Genomic DNA, 19205 nt, shown 5'->3' on the forward strand with positions numbered 1-19205 from the left:
GCAGCTTTAGTGGACGCTACTGGAGCTGGAATTCCCGCAGCTGCTGGCATCAGACTTGCCCTCCAATAGATCCTTGTAAAAGGATTTAAAGTGTACTCATTCAAATTAGAGAGACAATTTAAATGAAAAAGCTTAGACCTGTCTTCACCGCAGGGGGGCTCGCTCGACCCACCAGCGGACAGGCACCAGTATTGGGAGAGGGGGGCTGGCCGTCAGGGTCCACCGCAGCTCTGGCACAAACACGGTGACACGGAGGTCGCACGGGCAGGAACGGACTGGCCGTGTCGGCTTCGCACTTTTTTGGTTTTAGAAGGGCATGACATGCCTATATCTGTGTCTCCCCCTCCTTTTACTCCTCCACCTCTTTTCTTTTCGCATGACTATATGTACTTGTCACTTTTCCATATGTTAGTTGTGTCTTCTGAGCAGTTTGTCAGCTTTTGGACACCTTTGAAGTGTTTTCTATGTGTTTTTGTTTGCCTGCCATTGGTTTTAACAGTGTTTGAAGGTATTTGACGAACAGTTCGGCGAACATACGGGTGTTCGACGAACCGAACCGAACTCGAACACTACGGGGGTGGCTCAACACTACTCCTCATAAAAACTGATCAGATTAGTTTGACAGGAACAGTCCCTCGTAAACCCATGTTGATATTGGGTCATTAGGTTATTCTTCTTCAGATACTCTAGTGTTAGGTGTCAGTCTGTGGCTGGATTTGAAACGGGTCCAGGACTCTCTGTGGTCTCCCATTTCAATCTAGCAAGGGCTGATGCTACTCAGCATCGTCATCAGCCCCAACGCCTAGCTGGTCCATGAGACGTACAGATTGTCTCCCGTGTGTTGGTACCTAGCAATGTTAAGCATGGGTTGCAGAGGGAGACAGGGCGTTTGGAGTCTAAGTCCAGGATTCGCCGCACTGAGCATGCCCGTGACCTGGCGGATCGTGATTGGTGGTTTGGCACCCACCTGATTCGGTGACCTGGCACCGCCTGATTGGTCCACGGGTGGCGTCACCAATGGCGCGTCGGTGGGCAGGGCTTTGTCTTTAAAAGGCCCGCCCACAAACATGGCGGCGCGCTCTGATCATTGAGCAGTGATGCGATTGTGTGGACGACTGTGTTCCACGAGTAGTTTCTGTCAGGCAGGCTAGTTCCATAGAGGCAGGCTAGTTCCATAGAGGCAGGTAGTTTCGTCTAGCAGTCTGGCTCTGCCAAAGGGGTCGCCTAACACCCCGAGCAGCCTGCAGACGTCTTATCCATTGCCATCGCCTGTCAGCCACGTGGAGTAGTACCCTTCAGTCTGGTAGCACGCCGGCTGGAGGCACGTGTACCCTTCGGCGTATTCACACACGCATCCTAACGCAGCCACTGTAGTCCCTGTGCTGTAACAGGACTACAGATAGTTTTTCTCTGCCTATCTCTCTTGCTGCTAATGGAGATAGTGCAAATTGCTATACCCGTTCCAGTGTGCAGAAACACGGAAGGGTTTAACATTTAAGTTGGTTGCTTTCCTTTCCATCTGGAAAGTGTTCGGCAGCAGTACACCAGGCTGCATTGCGGATCCCGGGGTCGGTTGTATTCCATTATATTAAATTTGTTTGCAACCGCCCTCCTAACACTCTAGTATAGCTTCTCTTAGGAAACCCTCCAGGATTTTACCCACAGTAGAGGTTAAGCTTGCTTGGCTATAATTTCCAAGTTCAGTTTTTGTCCCCTTTTTGAATATTGGCACCAAATTTGCTATACGCCAGTCCTGTGGTACAGACCCTGTTATTATGGAATCTTTAAAGATTAAAAGTAATGGTCTATCTATGATGTTACTTAATTCCTGCAGTACTCGTGGGTGTATCCCATCCGGGCTCGGGGATTTGTTAATTTTAGTGATTTTTAGATGCCGCCGTACTTCCTGCTTGGTTAAGCAAGTGACATTTAATGGACAATTTTTGTTATCACTAATCATGTTTTCTGTCATGCGATTTTCTTGTGTAAATACTAGTGTTGAGCGAACACTAAAATGCTCGGGTGCTCGAAGCTCAGGCCGAGCTCGCCGTGATACTCGGGTGCTATGGGAGACCCGAGCATTTTTGCGGCGGCACCCCCGGCAGTCTTTTAAAAGCCTAACAAGTGCCCAAAACAATTGTGACAGTGCTCAAATGACATGGGGACAGCATAGGGATCGCCCCAGGAAGCATTTCTGACCCCCAGGTCACTGCTGTCAACAACGTAGTCAGAGGTATTAAGCCTATTTTAAGGGTTCACAATAAAACGATCAAAAACTAAACTGAAACTGCTTTCCTGTGAAATATGTTAAGGAAGTTCCTTTCCAGGGTAAAGACTTGTGTATAAGGTAAAATAAATAACCAAAAAAAAAATACTCCTCCACACCTTGGGCTATGTTCACAAGTAGCATTTTTTATGCGTTTTTGCATTTTTGTATTGCTTTCAACCGTGACAAATGCATTCACCGGGAAATGTCATTTTAACATTTTACAACCTTATCTGGCCATGTGCTGTGTGACACATGCATACAGTGCTGAAAAGACATGGGAACAGCATGGGGAAGACCCCTGGAAGCATCTCTGACACCCAGGTCACTGCCTAAAAGTGTGCCCATCAGAAGTCATCCTTGCTGCATCAGAAGATGCAGACTTGCAACTATCCCCGTGCAAGTCCTTGTCCCAGGGCAGTGTTCAATTGTACCTCCCCCATTCCTTGCAATGCAAGCGCAAATATGCAGCCAACCACCCACCCACCTGCAGGCTGCAATACTATACTGCTAGCTTGCACTTGAAATGGGGCCTTTTAGCTTGGAGGAGGCCGAAGCTGGCCACTAAATCATGGCTGCTTCGGCAACGAGGTATCCATACTCAGTCCCCAGCTGCCCGGCGGCCGGGTGTCCACGCTCGGTCCCCAGCCACCAGGGGGCGGCCGGGTGTCCATACTCGGTCCCCAGCCGCCCCGCGGCCCGGTGTCCACACACGGTCCCCAGCTGCCTGGGGGCGGTCAGGTGTCCATAAACGGTCTCCAGCCGCCCCTATTTCTCCTGTCACCTTACCCCACACTTTTCTTAGCCTGGCCTGCTTTAGAGCAGCATTGGAAGAGCCCACCAGAAAACCAGACTCCTCCGGTGGGCCCTGGCTTCTCCATCAGGGGAGTTGAGAGTGCCAAGGTGAGGAGCATGATGATGATAGAAGTTAGCATCTGCTTTGTTTTCTTTTAATGCAAGCGTAAGTGTGCAGCCTGCCACCCACCCACCTCCAGGCTGCAATGCCATACTGCTAGCTAGCACTTGAAATGGGGCCTTTTAGTTTGGAGGAGGCCAAAGCTGGCCACTACCTCTTGGCTGCTTCGGTAGCCTGGTATCCATACTCAGTCCCAAGCCGCCTGGCGGTCGGGTGTCCATAAACGGTCCCCAGCCGCCCCTATTTCTCCTGTCACCTTCCCACACACTTTTCTTAGCCTGGTCTGCTTTGGGGCAGCATTGGACGAGCCCACCAGAGAACCAGATTCCTCCAGTGGGCCCTGGCTTCTCCATCAGGGATGTTGAGAGTGCCAAGATGAGGAGCATGATGATGATGATAGAAGTTAGCATCTGCTTTGTTTTCTTGGAATGCAAGCGCATGTATGTAGTAGCGGCTAGGCCTGAGGTGGTCAGCGTTTTGGCGCATATCCCACCTCCTTCGAGGATTGCTGGATGTTTTCCTGCTACTATCCCAGTTCTATGACTCCCGTTAAAACAAAGCTTCAGGTGATAAATGATGGATGAGGTGGTGGCAAAGTAGAAAGAGCAGGAGGAACTGGGACCATTCACATCAATATCAGGCCAGTCAACCACACATGTCTTGTAGGATATGTTTCTCTACCAAAAGGAGCGGTTCGGCTACACAGTTATAGGGCATACAGTGAGTGCAATGCCTACCAAATTTTCGAGGCACTCCAATGCCCCTTGGAAGTGACATGGAGGTCAGAGAGCCTTAACTAAAACATTTTTTCCATTTATAGCAACTGGGTCTCCTGTGCACTGTTGGCCTAAGCAGTGAATGGAAGGATTTCCAAAAATTATGAGGAACTGCAATGCCCCTTGAAACAGACGTGGATTATAGCATACTAAAAACCTTCTACCCTTTATTGGGGAGTGGGTCTCCCTTAGTGTTCACCTATGCATTGAAAAGCAAAAGCTGACTAAAATTAGGAGGAAATGCAATGCCCGTTGGAAGAGTCGTGGAGGTCGCAGTAGCTTAACAAGACGGTTTTAATGCCCCTTGGAAAAGTGGTGGAGGTCACAGTAGCTTACAAGACGGTTTGAATGCCCCTTGGCAAAGTGGTGGAGGTCACAGTAGCTTAACAAGATGGTTTTGATGCCCCTCGGAAGAGACGTGGAGGTCGCAGTAACTTAACAAGACGGTTTTAATGCCCCTTGGAAAAGTGGTGGAGGTCGCAGTAGCTTAACAAGACGGTTTTAATGGCCCTTGGAAAAGTGGTGGAGGTCGCAGTAGCTTAAAAAGATGGTTTTAATGCCCCTTACAAGAGCCATACAGTACAGCATCTTAAAAACATTATTCCCATTATTGGGGAGTCGGTCTCCCATAGTCTTTGCTTATGCCTTCCAAGCAAAAGCTGCCCAAAATTAGGACGGAGGAACTTTCAATAAAGGCAACACGGACCACGGTCACCCTGGTGGTATAGTGGTGGTGGAGGCTGAGGATAAGGAGAAGAAGATAAAACAGCTGAAATGAGGAAGCGTATACCCATGTGTGGGTGTGAAGGGGTGCATGTGAATACACCTCCCGAAATAACACAGTGGATTTGAATTTTTGTTACTCTGCTGTCATTTGGTGGTGATGAGAAGTCTGGCCCAATCCTGCCCTTGTTCGTTTTGAAAAGGGTCAGCTTGTCAGCATTGTCAGTTGACAGGCTAGTGCGCTTATCAGTTATAATTCCCCCAGCGGCACTAAAAACACGCTCCGATAACACGCTAGCGGCAGGGCAGGCTAGGACCTCCAAGGCGTACAGAGCGAGTTCATTCCAAGTGTCCAGCTTGGATACCCAATAATTAAAAGGCACAGAGGAATCACAGAGGACGCTTGTAAAGTCGGCAAGGTACTCCCTCACCATCTTTTGAAATTTTCCACTCCTTGTGAGAGTACCCCACGCCTCAGGGTCTGTCAGAAGGGAGGGTCTCAGAAAACTGTCCCAGAACATTGACAGTGTTCCCCTGCCTCTGCTGGATTGGAGTTGCGTCTCTCTCGCCTGTACGCCTTGGCTGGGCAACGAACTGTGACTTCGTGTTCAGATGGGAATTTTTTTAACAGTTCTGCAGCCAGGGCCTTCTGGTACTGCCCCATTTTTGTAGACCTCTCCACCTCAGGAATAAGAGAGTGAAAGTTCTCCTTGTAGCGGGGGTCTAAAAGTGTCACCAACCAGTAATGACTGTCACCCAACATTTTGACAACGCGAGGGTCACGGTTAAGGCAGCGTAACATAAAGTCAGCCATGCGTGCCAGACTGGTAACGGGCAAGACTTCCATGTCCTCACCGAGATGACGACTGACCATGCTCTGCTCCTCCTCCTCCTCCCCCTTTCCTCAGGCCACCCCGCTGAACCGACGGTATGACAGTCGTACAGGTACTACCATCTACAGCGCATGATACAAGCTCCTGTTCTTCCTCGTCCTCATCTCCCTCGTTGTCCCCCAATGCAAAATGGGATGAGATGAGGCTGGGCTGTGTGTAATCGCCCGCTACGGATTCTTGATCCATCTCATCATAATCTGGCTGCAATGCCTCCTCTTTAATTCTCTGCAGAGAGCGTTGCAAAAGACAGACAAGTGGGATGCTGACGCTAATGATGGCGTCATCGCCACTCACCATCTTGGTGGACTCCTCAAAGTTTGTCAGGATGGTACATATGTCAGACATCCAGGTCCACTCCTGAGGTCTTATGTTTGGAGTCTGACCTGAATATCGACGGTCTTGTTGCAGCTGGTACTCCACAACTGCTCTCTTCTGCTCACAAATCCTTTGCAACATGTGGAGTGTAGAGTTCCAACGTGTGGACACATCACACACCAGTCGGTGTGCCGGAAACTGCAAACCCTGCTGCAACACAGCAAGGGCGGCGGAAGCTGTAGCCGACTTGTGAAAATGAGCTGACAGGTGGCGTACTTTGACGAGCAGATCTGGCATCTCGGGGTACGATTTAAGAAACCGCTGAACTACGAGGTTAAGCACATGAGCCAGGCATGGTATGTGTGTGATCTCGCCTCGCCTCACCTCAGAGCCGCCACCAGGTTACGGCCATTGTCACACACGACCATGCCTGGATGTAGGTTCAGCGGTCTCAGCCATAGATCTGCCTGCTCTTTCACAGCTGTCCACAACTCAACTCACAAACAGTGTGAGGTTTCTCACCTAAGCTTATGAGTTTCAGCACAGCCTGTTGCCGCTTGGCGGAGGCAGTACTGCATTGCTTCCAGCTTGTAACTGATGTGGTGATATCTGAGATGGAGGCTGAACATGAGGAGGAGGAGGAGGATGATGCGCAGGAGCTGTACACTGTGGGGGCAACTCTGACTGACATAGGGCCCACAATCCTCGGTGTGGGGAGGATGTGTTCCTTCCCAAGGTCCGACTGGGTCCCGGCTTCCACTATGTTTACCCAGTGTGCCCTCAGGGAGATGTACCATCCCTGGCCACAAGCACTTGTCCACGTGTCCGTTGTCAGGTGGACTCTCCCAGTAACTGCGTTGTTGAGGGCACGGCAGATGTTTTGGGACAAGTGCTTTTGTAGTGCGGGGATGGCACACCGGGCAAAATAGTGTTGGCTGGGGACCGAGTACCAAGGGACAGCCACCGCCATAAGGTTGCGGAAGGATTCCGTCTCCACCAGCCTAAAAAGCAGCATTTCCAACACAAACCGTCGTGAAATGTGCGAATTTAGGACTGTGGCCTGTGGGGCGTTGGCTGCGAATTTCCGCTTTTGTTCAAAGTTCTGGGATAAGGACAATTGAACGCTGCGGTGGGACGTGGACGTTGATGCTGTTTCTTGAGAACTGCCATAACAAGTGAAGACTGAGAGGAGGGGGCATCTTTGCATGCAGTATGGACAGGGGATTGCCTTGCACACACAACAGGGGGTTCTATTGCACACACAACAGCGGAAGAAGCAGTGGTGACACCCGCTGACACTGGTCGTGGACCCTGGGGTTCGCACCACAAAGTCGGGTGCTTTGCTGCCTTGTGCCTGATCATGCTGGTGGTGGTCAGGCTGGTAGTTTTGTTACCTGATGCTGGCATGGCAGGTGGTACAAATAGCCTTTTTGGGGTTATCAGCAGAGTCTTTAAAAAAATTCCAGACTCTGGAAGACCTACAGGTTGTACTGACAATGTCCCTCGTGTTGGTGTTACGGGTAACTGTTGCCTGCCTTCTGTGTGCGGCCACCACACTGCTTCTTCCTGCCTGTTGGGGTACTCTGCCTCCCTCACCCTGTGTGCTGCTGGCCTGGCTCTGCATGTCCTCCTGGCACGTTGGGTCAGTTACTAGATCATCCACCACCTCCTCCTCTTCCACTTGCGCACCACGATCCTCCTCCACACTTCCTGGCAATTGTGTCTCGTCATCGTCCACCTCTTGTGACAAATTGCCAGCGTCGACTTCCTGTGGCCGTGGCTGTTCAAAAATTTGGGCATCGCTACATGGGATCTCCTCTTCCACCACTTCAAGCGGAGCAGGCGAGGGGCACAAATCTGGAAATGGACCAGTGAACAGCTCTTCAGAGTGTCCAAGTGTGGGATCAGTTGCTGTCTGACGACAATCGGCATGGTAGGAGGAAGGAGCATCAGGGTGAGGAGGAGTTATGCGGTCGAGACTCAGGGCTACTAAGATTTGACCGTGTGGAAGACAGACCGGAGGTGGTGGTGGCCAGGTAACTGGAAGTATTATCTGCTATCCAATTAATAACTTGTTCACACAGATCAGTTCGCAATACTGGTGTTGGTCTGTGCTTCCCTAGTAATTAGGTCAAGAAGTGGGAGCGAGAAGATGTGGCTGTTGGTTGTGGCACATTTTCACCTTGGCCACGGCCCCGTCCTTTGCACGCACCATCACCAGAACGTCCAGTTCGACGTCCCTTGCCACGCGCCTTGCCCATTGTAAAGGAAGTAAAATAGCTTACACTCGCACTATCAATGTCGAAAGGGTAATAAAAAGTAGATTAGAACCGTGGAAGAGGAAAACCACAGTTCTATTTCTCTGGCCTACACTCGACTCTTTTAAACAATCTGAACAATCAGGGAGAAACTATTACTGTTTTTCTTTACGGAAAAAATACCAAAAGCTGAATAATAGAGATTTTTTACCGTGGAATGGCAAAACCAGAGTTATTGTTTACTGGGGTATACCAGACAATTTTAAATAGATATATTTGCGGCTGAACAGTGAGCGACACACTCAAACTGTTTTTTTTTTAGGTAAAAATGGCCCAAAAGTAGATAATACAGAGGTTTGAACCGTGGAACTGCAAAACCACACTTCTATTTCTCTGGCCTACACCAGACTATTTTCAACCAATATATTTGTGTCTGAACAATCAGGGAGACACTATTAAATTTTTTTTTTTACGGCAAAAAATGCAAAAAGCAGGATAATAGAGATTTTTTACAGTGGAACGGCAAAACCACAGTTATAATTTACTGGTGTATACCAGACTCTTTTAAACAGATATATTGGTGTCTGAACAATCAGGAGACACTATTACTGTTTTTCTTTGCGGAAAAAATCCCAAAAGCTGGATAATAGAGATTTTTTACCATGGGACGGAAAAACCACAGTTATAATTTACTGGTGTATACCAGACTCTTTTAAACAGATATATTTGTGTATGAACAATCAGGAGACACTATTACTGTTTTTCTTTACGGCAAAAAATGGCAAAAGCAGGATAATACAGAGATTTGACCCGTGGAACTGCAAAACCACAGTTCTATCTCTCGGGCCTACACCAGACTATTTTCAACAGATATATTTGTGTCTGAACAATCAGGAGACACTATTACTGTTTTTCTTTATGGAAAAAATGCCAAAAGCAGGATAATAGAGATTTTTCACCGCGGAATGGCAAAACTACAGTTATAATTTACTGGTGTATACCAGACTATTTTAAACAGGTATATTTGTGTCTGAACAATCAGGAGACACTATTACTGTTTTTCTTTAAGGAAAAAATACCAAAAGCTGGATAATAGAGATTTTTTACAGTGGAACTGCAAAACCACGGTTCTGTTTCTCGGGCCTACACCAGAGTGTTCAGACACCAATATATCTGTTAAAATAATCAGGAGACACTATTACTGTTTTTCTTTACGGAAAAAATACCAAAAGCTGGATAATAGAGATTTTTTACCGTGGGACCGCAAAACCACAGTTATAATTTAATGGTGCATACCAGACTCTTTTAAATAGATATATCTGTGTCTGAACAATCAGGAAACACTATTACTGTTTTTCTTTACGGAAAAAAATGCCAAAAGCAGGATAATTGTGTCTGAACAATCAGGGAGACACTATTATTTATTTTTTTTAACGGCAAAAAATGCCAAAAGCAGGATAATAGAGATTTTTTACCGTGGAACGGCAAAACCACAGTCATAATTTACTGGTGTATACCAGACTCTTTTAAACAGATATATTTGTGTCTGAACAATCAGGAGACACTATTACTGTTTTTCTTTACGGCAAAAAATGCCAAAAGCAGGATAATACAGAGATTTGACCCGTGGAACTGCGAAACCACAGTTCTATTTCTCTGACCTACACCAGACTATTTTCAACAAATATATTTGTGTCTGAACAATCAGGGAGACACTATTACACGTTTTTTTTTGCGGCAAAAAATGATAAAAGCAGGATAACAGAGATTTTTTACTGTGGAACGGCAAAACCACAGTTATAATTTACTGGTGTATACCAGACTTTTTAAATAGATATATTTGCCGCTGAACAGTGAGTGACACACTCAAACTGTTTTTGTTTTAGGTAAAAATGGCCCAAAAGTGGATAATACAGAGGTTTGAACCATGGAACTGCAAAACCACACTTCTATTTCTCTGGACTACACCAGACTCTTTTAAAAAAATATATTTGTGTCTAAACTGTCACAGACACACTTTTTTTTTTTTGGGGGGAGGGACACCAAAAGGTTAATAAGATGGGTATTTGTACAGTGTGAAGGAGGGAAAAAAAGTAAAAGAGGATTTAGATAAAAAAAAGGATTTTTCCTGGCCCCCGAGACCTGGAGCTAAGTCCAGCAATTTCAGCAACAGGAGCACATAGGACTGTAATGCAGCGTTTGCTGGTATAACCACTGCGTCTCCTATACAGCCTGCCTGCCTGATATCTGGGATGGATATTAGTCCTGAGCAGGACTGTTTGTTTGATCTGGCAGCCTTTACAGACCTTACACTAACTATTTCGCAGTATATATCTCTCCCTAAATCAGCAGCGCTGTCCCTACACTGTCTGATCCCAGCCGTCTGTGTCCAAGATGGCGGCACCCGGTTTTAAATACTCGAGGTGACGCTGTGCGGCCAGCCAATCAATGTAATGCCCACAACCAACATGGCTTTGGCATTACAGTGACTGGCTGGCAATCCCTGCATGGTCATTGGCTCTGTAAAGAGCGCCAAACATGCAGGTCTCTCGCCCGAGTAACCCGGAAATGCTCGGTGCTCGCCGAACATCCCGAGTAGCGTGATGCTCGGGCGATTACCGAGCAGTGTCGAGCATGTTTGCTCAACACTAGTAATTGTCTCTCATAGTTGTCAAAAACCTATTACCTTTGCTTGAACTACAGTTTTCTGTCCCCCAATGTATTTCAGGGTAGTTGAAGTCCCCCATAATAATGACTTCTCCTTGTGTCGCTGCTTCATCTATTTGCTTTACGAGGATATTCTTCGCTGCTTCCATTATTTTTGGAGACTTATAACAAACCCCTATCAGTAATTTATTATTTTTCCCCCTCCCCTTATCTCCACCCACAGGGACTCCCGCAAGATGGGTTTTAAGGATGATTTTACATATAAACACACATCCCCCCCTCGCTTGTTTGTGCAGTCATTTCTGAACAGACTATAGCCCTGTAAATTAACTGCCCAGTCATGGCTCTCATCCACCACGTCTCAGACATCCCCACCATGTCATAATTATTTTCCAACAAAATTAATTCTAATTCCTCCATTTTGTTGGTGAGGCTTCTGGCATTAGTGTACATACATTTTTTGTATCTCTCTGAACCTCTATTCCTTCTTACTTTATTGACTGTTCTAACCCCACCCCCAATTTCTTTATTTGTGCCCAGGTCACTATCTGCACTATCTTCCCCACCTATAAAATGAATACCCTCCCCCCCAATCCCTAGTTTAAACATTCCTCCAACCTTCTAGCCATTTTTTCAACCAGTACAGCTGCACCCTCCCCATTGAGGTGCAGCCGGTCCCTAGCATAGAGTCTGTAGCCAACTGAGAAGTCGGCCCAGTTCTCCAGGAACCCAAATCCCTCCTTTCTACACCAGTTCTTGAGCCACTTGTTTATCTCCCTAATCTCCCATTGCCTCTCTGGCGTGGCACGTGGTACCGGTAGTATTTCAGAGAATACCGCCTTGGAGGTCCTTGCTTTCAGCTTGCAGCCTAATTCCCTGAAATCATCTTTAAGGACCTTCCACCTACCTCTTATTTTGTCATTTGTGCCAATGTGCACCATGACCGCTGGGTCCTCAATAGCCCCTCCCAATAATCTGTCAACCCGATCAGCGATGTGCCAGACTCGAGCGCCAGGTAGGCAGCACACTGTTCGACGATCCCTGTCTTTGTGACAGATTGCCCTATCTGTTCCCCTAATAATTGAGTCCCCCACTACCAGCACCTGCCTGGCCTGCCCTGCTCTCCTATTTCCCTCCTTACTGGAGCTGACACTCCTCTGGCTTTCAGGGGACATGACTTGCTGCAGCAGTGCTACCCCTGTACCGTCACCCCCCTCATCTGCCAACTTTGCAAACTTATTGGGGTGTGCCATATCAGGACTAGCCTCCCTGGCACTCTTCCCTCTACCCCCCCTTCTAACTGTCACCCAGCTAGCGGCCTCACTGTCCAGCAGCTCCCTACTACCACCCTCCTCCACATCTACCCCAGTGAGCAGCTGCTCAGTGAGCAGCAGACTCCTTTCCATATTGTCAATGGATCTCAGTGTTGCCAGCTGCTCATTTAGATCCAGTACCTGGGCTTCCAAACGCACAACGTGCACACATCTCGCGCAGCAGTATGCAACCCCGACCAGCTGTTCAAGGATTGCATACATGTGGCAAGATGTACACTGGATAGCAATGCCAATAATGGAGCTCATTTCCTAATGGGGATTGCACTAGACATAAATGTTAAGTAAAAAGAAATGTAAAGAATTAATAAAATACCGACAGCAATTCAGTCCAAATTCCTCGCTTCCAAACTCCCTGAATCCAAAGTCACTGAAAAACAAGTCACACACTTACTTTCGTTTGCACTTACGCTCCGTTCGCACTCGCTAAGGAAGAAGATTTAAAGAGTTGTTTTTTTTTTTTTTCCCATTTGCAGCAATGCACCCTACAGCTCAATGCACTGCCAAAGGATGTCAGGCTCTTCCATGAGGTCCAAGCCCATGGTGTGTTGGTGGCGGTTTAACACTGAACTTCCTCCAACCCCTCCCGCCAACCACGGACAACAGAGAGGGGATCATTATCCTCTTCATCTTTTGACTGTTGCAAGTCCATCACCTCTTCCTCCTCATCCTCCTCTATTTGTACCTTGGCTCCTTCACCTTCACTAACAGTTTTTCTGGGGTACCATGAGCCCCTCTCGATTGCTGTAATCTACCCTCCCTTCTCACCCGCCTGTGCAACGACAGTCTGGGACTTAGAGATATTGTTATCCCTTCTGCATCCTCCTCTTCCTCTGGGACCACCACCTCCTCCTGCAGACTATTCAAAGTGCGCTCCAGGATGTAGATGACCGGAATAGTGATGCTGATGACGGCATCGTCAGTGCTAATCATCTTAGTAACCATTTGTAAACTGTGCAGAAGGGTGCAGAGGTCCTTAATCTGTGCCCACTCTGCAAATGTGATTTGCACCACGTCCATACTGCGTTGACCCAAGCTATGCAAAATGAGATACCGCATCAGGGCTCGTTGCTGCTGCCACTGTCGCTGCAACATGTGCAGAGAGGAATTCCACCATGACGGCACATCGCATATCAACCAGTTAACCAGTATGACCAGGACCTCTATAGCGATGCAAGTTAATGACCTGTGGCTTGCGAACGGTGGAAGTGAGCACACAGTGACCAAGCTTGCTGCAGCAGCGCATCCAGGCCGGTATAGTGGCGGATAAACTTCTGTACCACCAGGTTGAGGACGTGAGCCATGCAAGGTGTGTCTGTGAGGTTGCCCTGGGGGAAGGGCCGCCACCAGGTTCGCACTGTTATCACACACGGCCTTCCTTGTCTCCAGGTTCAGTTAAGACAGCCTTTGCTCCAACTCGGCCTGGATAGCTGTCCACAACTCTTTGAGCTGTATGACTGCGATCTCCAAGGCATATTGATTTTAACACTGCCTGATTGCGGTGAGACATAGCTGTGCAGTATGGAAGTGGGGGGGGGGGATTCTCTCTGCACTGTTGAAAGGCATGTCTCATTAAGGCACAGGTTGAAGGTGCAAGTGGAGGCTCTAGAGGAGAGGGAGGAGGCAGAAGCAGTGGAGGAAGTGTTACATACAGAAGTTTCTCCTGCAAGCCTTGGGTATTCCAAGACTTGTGGAGCAGACCTTTCCCGCCTGCCCCCACAGCCACCAGAGTCACTCAGTGCTCAGGCAGCAAGATGTAATGCCCCTGGCAATGCTTACTTGTCTAGGAGTGGTGGTGAAATGCTGGTGTAGCGCAGGCATAACTTTCTTAGAGAAGTAATGGAGACTAGGCAACTGGTACTGGGGGACAGCGACGGCCATCCGCTTTTGGAAACCGTCTGCCAGGCAAAAAGGCAGCATTTCTGTAGCCAACAGATTGGAGATGGTGGAGTTCAACCTCTTAGCTTTTGAATATGTAGGATGAAACAATCTTTTACGTGAAAACAATTGTGGGAACGAGGGCTGGCTGCTGTGCTGAGAGAGGGTGTAGTTGGGTGAATACGACAAACTGCTGGACTCTGAGTGAGGTGCAGGTGGCGATGGTACAGTGGATTGAGGAAGATGTGGTGTGCTCGGTGAAACAAACACAGCAGGCATGTCCGCTCCGTTACAGCTGACGGGCTCTCACTCAGTCTGGACCGGTTAGAGAACCCGAGGTTCTGCGGTGGGAGACCTGCGTGACAATACTTGGCGTGGTGTCCTCAGTGAAACAAAAAAAGCAGGCATGTCCACTCTAACAGCTGATGGACTCTCACTCACCCCGACTGTAACAGGTAAACAAGTGGAGGTTCTGCTGCCGGATACCTGTGTGACAACACTTGGCACGTTGATGGAGGAGGAATAAGCAGCAGATGCAGTTGATGGGGCTGCCGGTGGTTGGTGATGCCTACTAGTCTGCACTTTAATGCAGAGAGATTCCTGGACAAAGATTAATGGGAAAGGAAAAGAGGAAAAGATGTGAATAAAATTTTAACTTTTATTTGACAGTTGTACTTGACAGTGACCCATTTTGGGACACTGTGAAGTACCATTCTTTGATTGTCACCTTATATGCATCCATATGGGTGCATGTGTTATGTAAAGATTAATTCTTTTATAAATGTTAAATATTTTTCAAATAAAAGTTTAAATTTTATTTACCTCTTTTCCTTTCCCATTAACTTACTGTCGTTTTGGTGCTGTACACCTGTGAATAAATGTCGAGTGAGATATGACAAACTCTATTTACGGATTCCTATACTAGCGCATGTTGATCGCTGATGTACCAGTTCATGCATGTAGTAGTCAAATTATTGCAATTTTTGCCTCTCCTGAGTTGGATTTTGCAAAATTGGCAAAAACACGAGTTGGGTCATACTTTGCGGTTTTAAAATAGGCCCAGGCGAGGCAACCGTTGCCGCCCCTATGAACTGCTGACCCGCGACCGCTGCTGGCCACAGCCACAGTTTTGGCTGGGGATGCAGTGGTTGTCGTGGTTGCATTAATACGTGTCTATGCGGGAGGCCGCAATGTAACCTCTTCATCTTCCTCTTCCACCTCCTCTGCTGAGCTACTCAACTGTGTTCCTCTGGGTTCACACCATGTAGAATGTACTACCTCTCTGTTCTCCCACCCTTCGCCTTGAGAGTCACCCTCCTACTCTTCCTGCACAGTACAGTTTGAGTGCACCTCAGAAATCTGAGTCTCATGAGGATCACCTTCTTTCGCGGGGGTTAACGTCTGGTGACGAGGGTCAGGATTCTGGTCGGACCCTCCTTCATCCAGCCCTGAATCCAACTGAAAAAAATTTTGGGCATCGGTGCTGATGCTTTCCTCCTCTTGAGTTTGTGAATCTTTGGAGAAGACCTTTGACGCCCATGTCATAGAATGTATGAGCAGCTCTGCAGACTCGCTCTGTGGTTCCCTACAGTCAGTTGAGTGGTTGGAGAGTTGTGACGTGAGGGGAAACAAGGTTAATTAGGGTGCCACCTCTGTGGACTGAACTGTGTGTGAGGTTGAGGAGGAGGAGAGGCCACTTGATGCAGCGCTTGCCATCCACTGGAGCACATGCTCTCTCTGACCCTCATCTATAAGGCAAACCGCTGGGCGGCTGCCAAAGAAAGGGAGTGGAGTAGCCCGTCCAGTAACAGAAGTCGTCAGTTGCTTTTGGATAGGACGTGACAGTGTTTGTTCAGTAGAGCTTTCACTAACATTACCACATACCCCATGCACACCTTGAACACCAAGCCTATTGCCCCTTCCATCACAACCTTGCTTTTTCCCACTCATGTTGGATGTACCCTTCCCCTCTTTTACCCAGTTGTTTAGCAAACCTATGCCCAGACCTGTCAGTCACCTGTCACTAAACTACAAATCAGTATTTATTTGCACAGATAGTGTGGCTGGAGCACGCTATTAGCAACAAAAATTTAGATTTTCCAATGTGGAGTCATTGGAGCACAATCTCAGCACAAAACAATTACAAACTCAGATGTGGACTTGTTTATGTAGCACAGTAGTACCAGAAAAATGTACATTTTCTATTGTGGAGCCCTGGATGGAGCAGAATCTCAGTACAAAGCAATTACAAGCTCAGATGTGGCCTGGCTTATGTAGCACGGTAGTACCAGAAAAAAAAATAGATTTTCTAATGCTGGAGCAACAAAAATTTAGATTTTCTATTGTGGAACCCTGGGTGGAGCAGAATCTCAGCACAAAACAATTACAAGCTCAGATTTGGCCTTGTTTATGTAGCATGGTAGTACCAGAAAATTTTAGATTTTCTAATGCAAAGCCCTGGATAGAGCAGAAACTCAGCACAAAAAAATTACAAGCTCAGATTTGGCCTTGTTTTTTCCCACTCATGTTGGATATACCTTTCCTCTCTTTTACCAAGTTTCTTAACAAACCTATGCCCAGACCTGTCAGTCACCTGTCACTAAATTACCAATCAGTATTTATTTGCTCAGAAAGTGTAGCTGGAGCAACAAAAATGTAGATTTCCTAATGTGGAGCCCGGGATGGAGCACAATCTCAGCATAAAACAATTACAAGCTCAGATGTGGCCATGTTTTTGTAGCACGGTAGGTCCAGAAAAAAATTAGATTTTCTTATGTGGAGCCCTGGATAGAGCAGAATCTCAGTACAAAACAATTAAAAGCTCAGATCATGTAACGCCCCTGGCCATGCTTGCTCGTCCAGGTGTCTTAGGTGAAATGCACCCTGTCAGACATAGATTTTTCAAGGAACGGGTGATGTTGTCTGCGACATGCTGGTGTAGCGCAGGCACAGCTTTCCTACAGAAGTTGAGGCGACTGGGCAACTGCTACTGGCGGACTGCGACGACCATCAGCTTTCGGAAACTGCATGTATCCACCAAGCGGAAAGGCAGCATTTCCGTGGCCAACAGATTGGAGATGGTGGAGATCAAGCTCTTAGCTTTGGCATGTGTGCTGTGCTGAGAGAGGGTGGAGTTGGGTGAACATGACAAACTGCTGGACTCTGAGTGAGCCACCTGTAAGACCCGGGCTGGAGGGAGTGGACCGCCCCTCTGCCATTCCTGTAGTCCACTCCAAGAATAAAAGCCCATGCCGGGTTTTACCAAATCTGCCTTGGACATCTAGTTTGACCAAGTCCAAACGTACTTTTATTCTGCACTGCAATCACAGCTATCTCTGTGACTGCAATGCACTCCAGTGGGTTTAATATGCCTCTTTGCACATTCTAGGAGAAACATACAGTCCCTCGCATATGATTCCCGTCACTTTCTCACAATATCTAATAATTATAATATTTGTACTCTGGGTCATTTGATGCCACTTTTCCTGGTGTCTGTCCCTAATTTGAGCTGTTTTGGCAACTTAAGGGCCCCTTTGAAAATGATGTCTATGCGTTTGGCTTTGCCTCCCATTGAATTCAGTGGGGTTTGGATATGTTTGACGAACTGTTTGATGAAATGTTCAGCGAACATCGGGAATTTCGTCAATCGGAACCAAACCGAACCTTGAAAGGTTCGCTCATCTCTACTCTGGACTGCTATTAAAATTTATCTATTAATTCATCTATGAGTGCCAAGTTTATCACAAATTATCGTTAACAGAATTAGACCCTACTTGAGCACCTTCCCAGTAGTGCCATGGTTTTCTCAAATATAAATAATATATTCCAGAACTGCAACTTCCCTTGAGTGCTCAGTAGTACAAGGAGTTCAGTGCTCAGAGACACGGCCAAGGTACGGAAGGCTGCAACCAGACCACCACTCAGCAAGACACATAAGTTGAAATGTCAAGACTGGGCCAAGAAATATTTGAGTTTCATGGACTGATAACTTGAGAGTGGCTGCATCAGTAATGGGCACAGACATTCACTTTGATCCAGACGCCAGCAAGGTGGAGGTGGGGAACTGCTATGGTCTGGTCTTATTAAAGATGAACTATTTTTTGTGTTGGAGACGGGCTCAAAATCATCGCCTAAGCCTACAGCCAGTTTTCAGAAAACATTTTCTTCTAGCAGTGGTACAGAACAAAGTCTACATTTTTTAAGAAAACCATTATTTTATGCAGGACAATGCTCCACTTCTTGGCTAGCCAGTAAAAGTCTTAAAGATGAAAGACTATGTAGCGCCATTCCTGGTGACCCTGCAAGATGTCAAATTCTCCCTCCATGCAGGGATGTCTGCTTACTTACTGCCCCGGTCCTTGGTGCGGCCCCGGCGCGCTACTGCCTCCTGTCACTTGGTGTGCACGCCACATTGTGTCTCGGCGGCGTTTCCAGTGCATGCGCTTGGTCCCCTGTTTTTAAAGGGGCAGTGGGCGCACATGGTAAATGCCCCGAGCTAATAGCTGGGAGGCATTTATTTAATGTGTGTTCATCTGCAAGGTGTCTCCCAGCCAATAGCTGGGAGACAAGTTGTATATAAGGCACCCTCCTCACTCACTTGAGAGTATAGTTTGTCCGTGTTCCTGTGACCGCCTCAGAGGTGTCCATATCCTGAAACTGCATCGGTGGCACCTGTCTGCTACCCTGGGGGCTGAGTGCCCAGGCCAGAACCCTTTACCTGAAACTGCGTCGGCGGTATCTGTACCCTGAGGCCACATTGGCGGTACCAGAACTTTTACCCGATAGCAGTAAATCTGAACCTGTCCCAGAGGCTTTCCTGTCTGCAATCATAAAGCCATAATTTAGAGCTTGGGTGTGCAATTCATTTTCCTGTTTGACCTCATGAGAGACTGTGACGGTTGTGGAAGGCCAGATTAATAGGCTGAAATTAATTCTGTTCTATATTAATATTAACATATTAATTATAATTATTACTTTATAATAATAATAATTGTATCTATTAATATTTAGCAGAATTAGGTCTGTTGACTCTCTGCTACTGTTACTACATGTTATGATAGGACTTAGAAGCTAATCAAAATCGTATAGTTTACTGCTTTTTCTAAATCATATTGTTCCTGTTATTCAACCCTTGTACATTGATGAGCTGTTCTCTCCACACACTATGATGTCCACACAGCCC

Source organism: Phyllobates terribilis, unplaced genomic scaffold, assembly GCF_046119375.1.
Source record: "Phyllobates terribilis strain yellow unplaced genomic scaffold, ASM4611937v1 Scaffold_1__5_contigs__length_1240528914, whole genome shotgun sequence".
NCBI lineage: Eukaryota > Metazoa > Chordata > Amphibia > Anura > Dendrobatidae > Phyllobates > Phyllobates terribilis.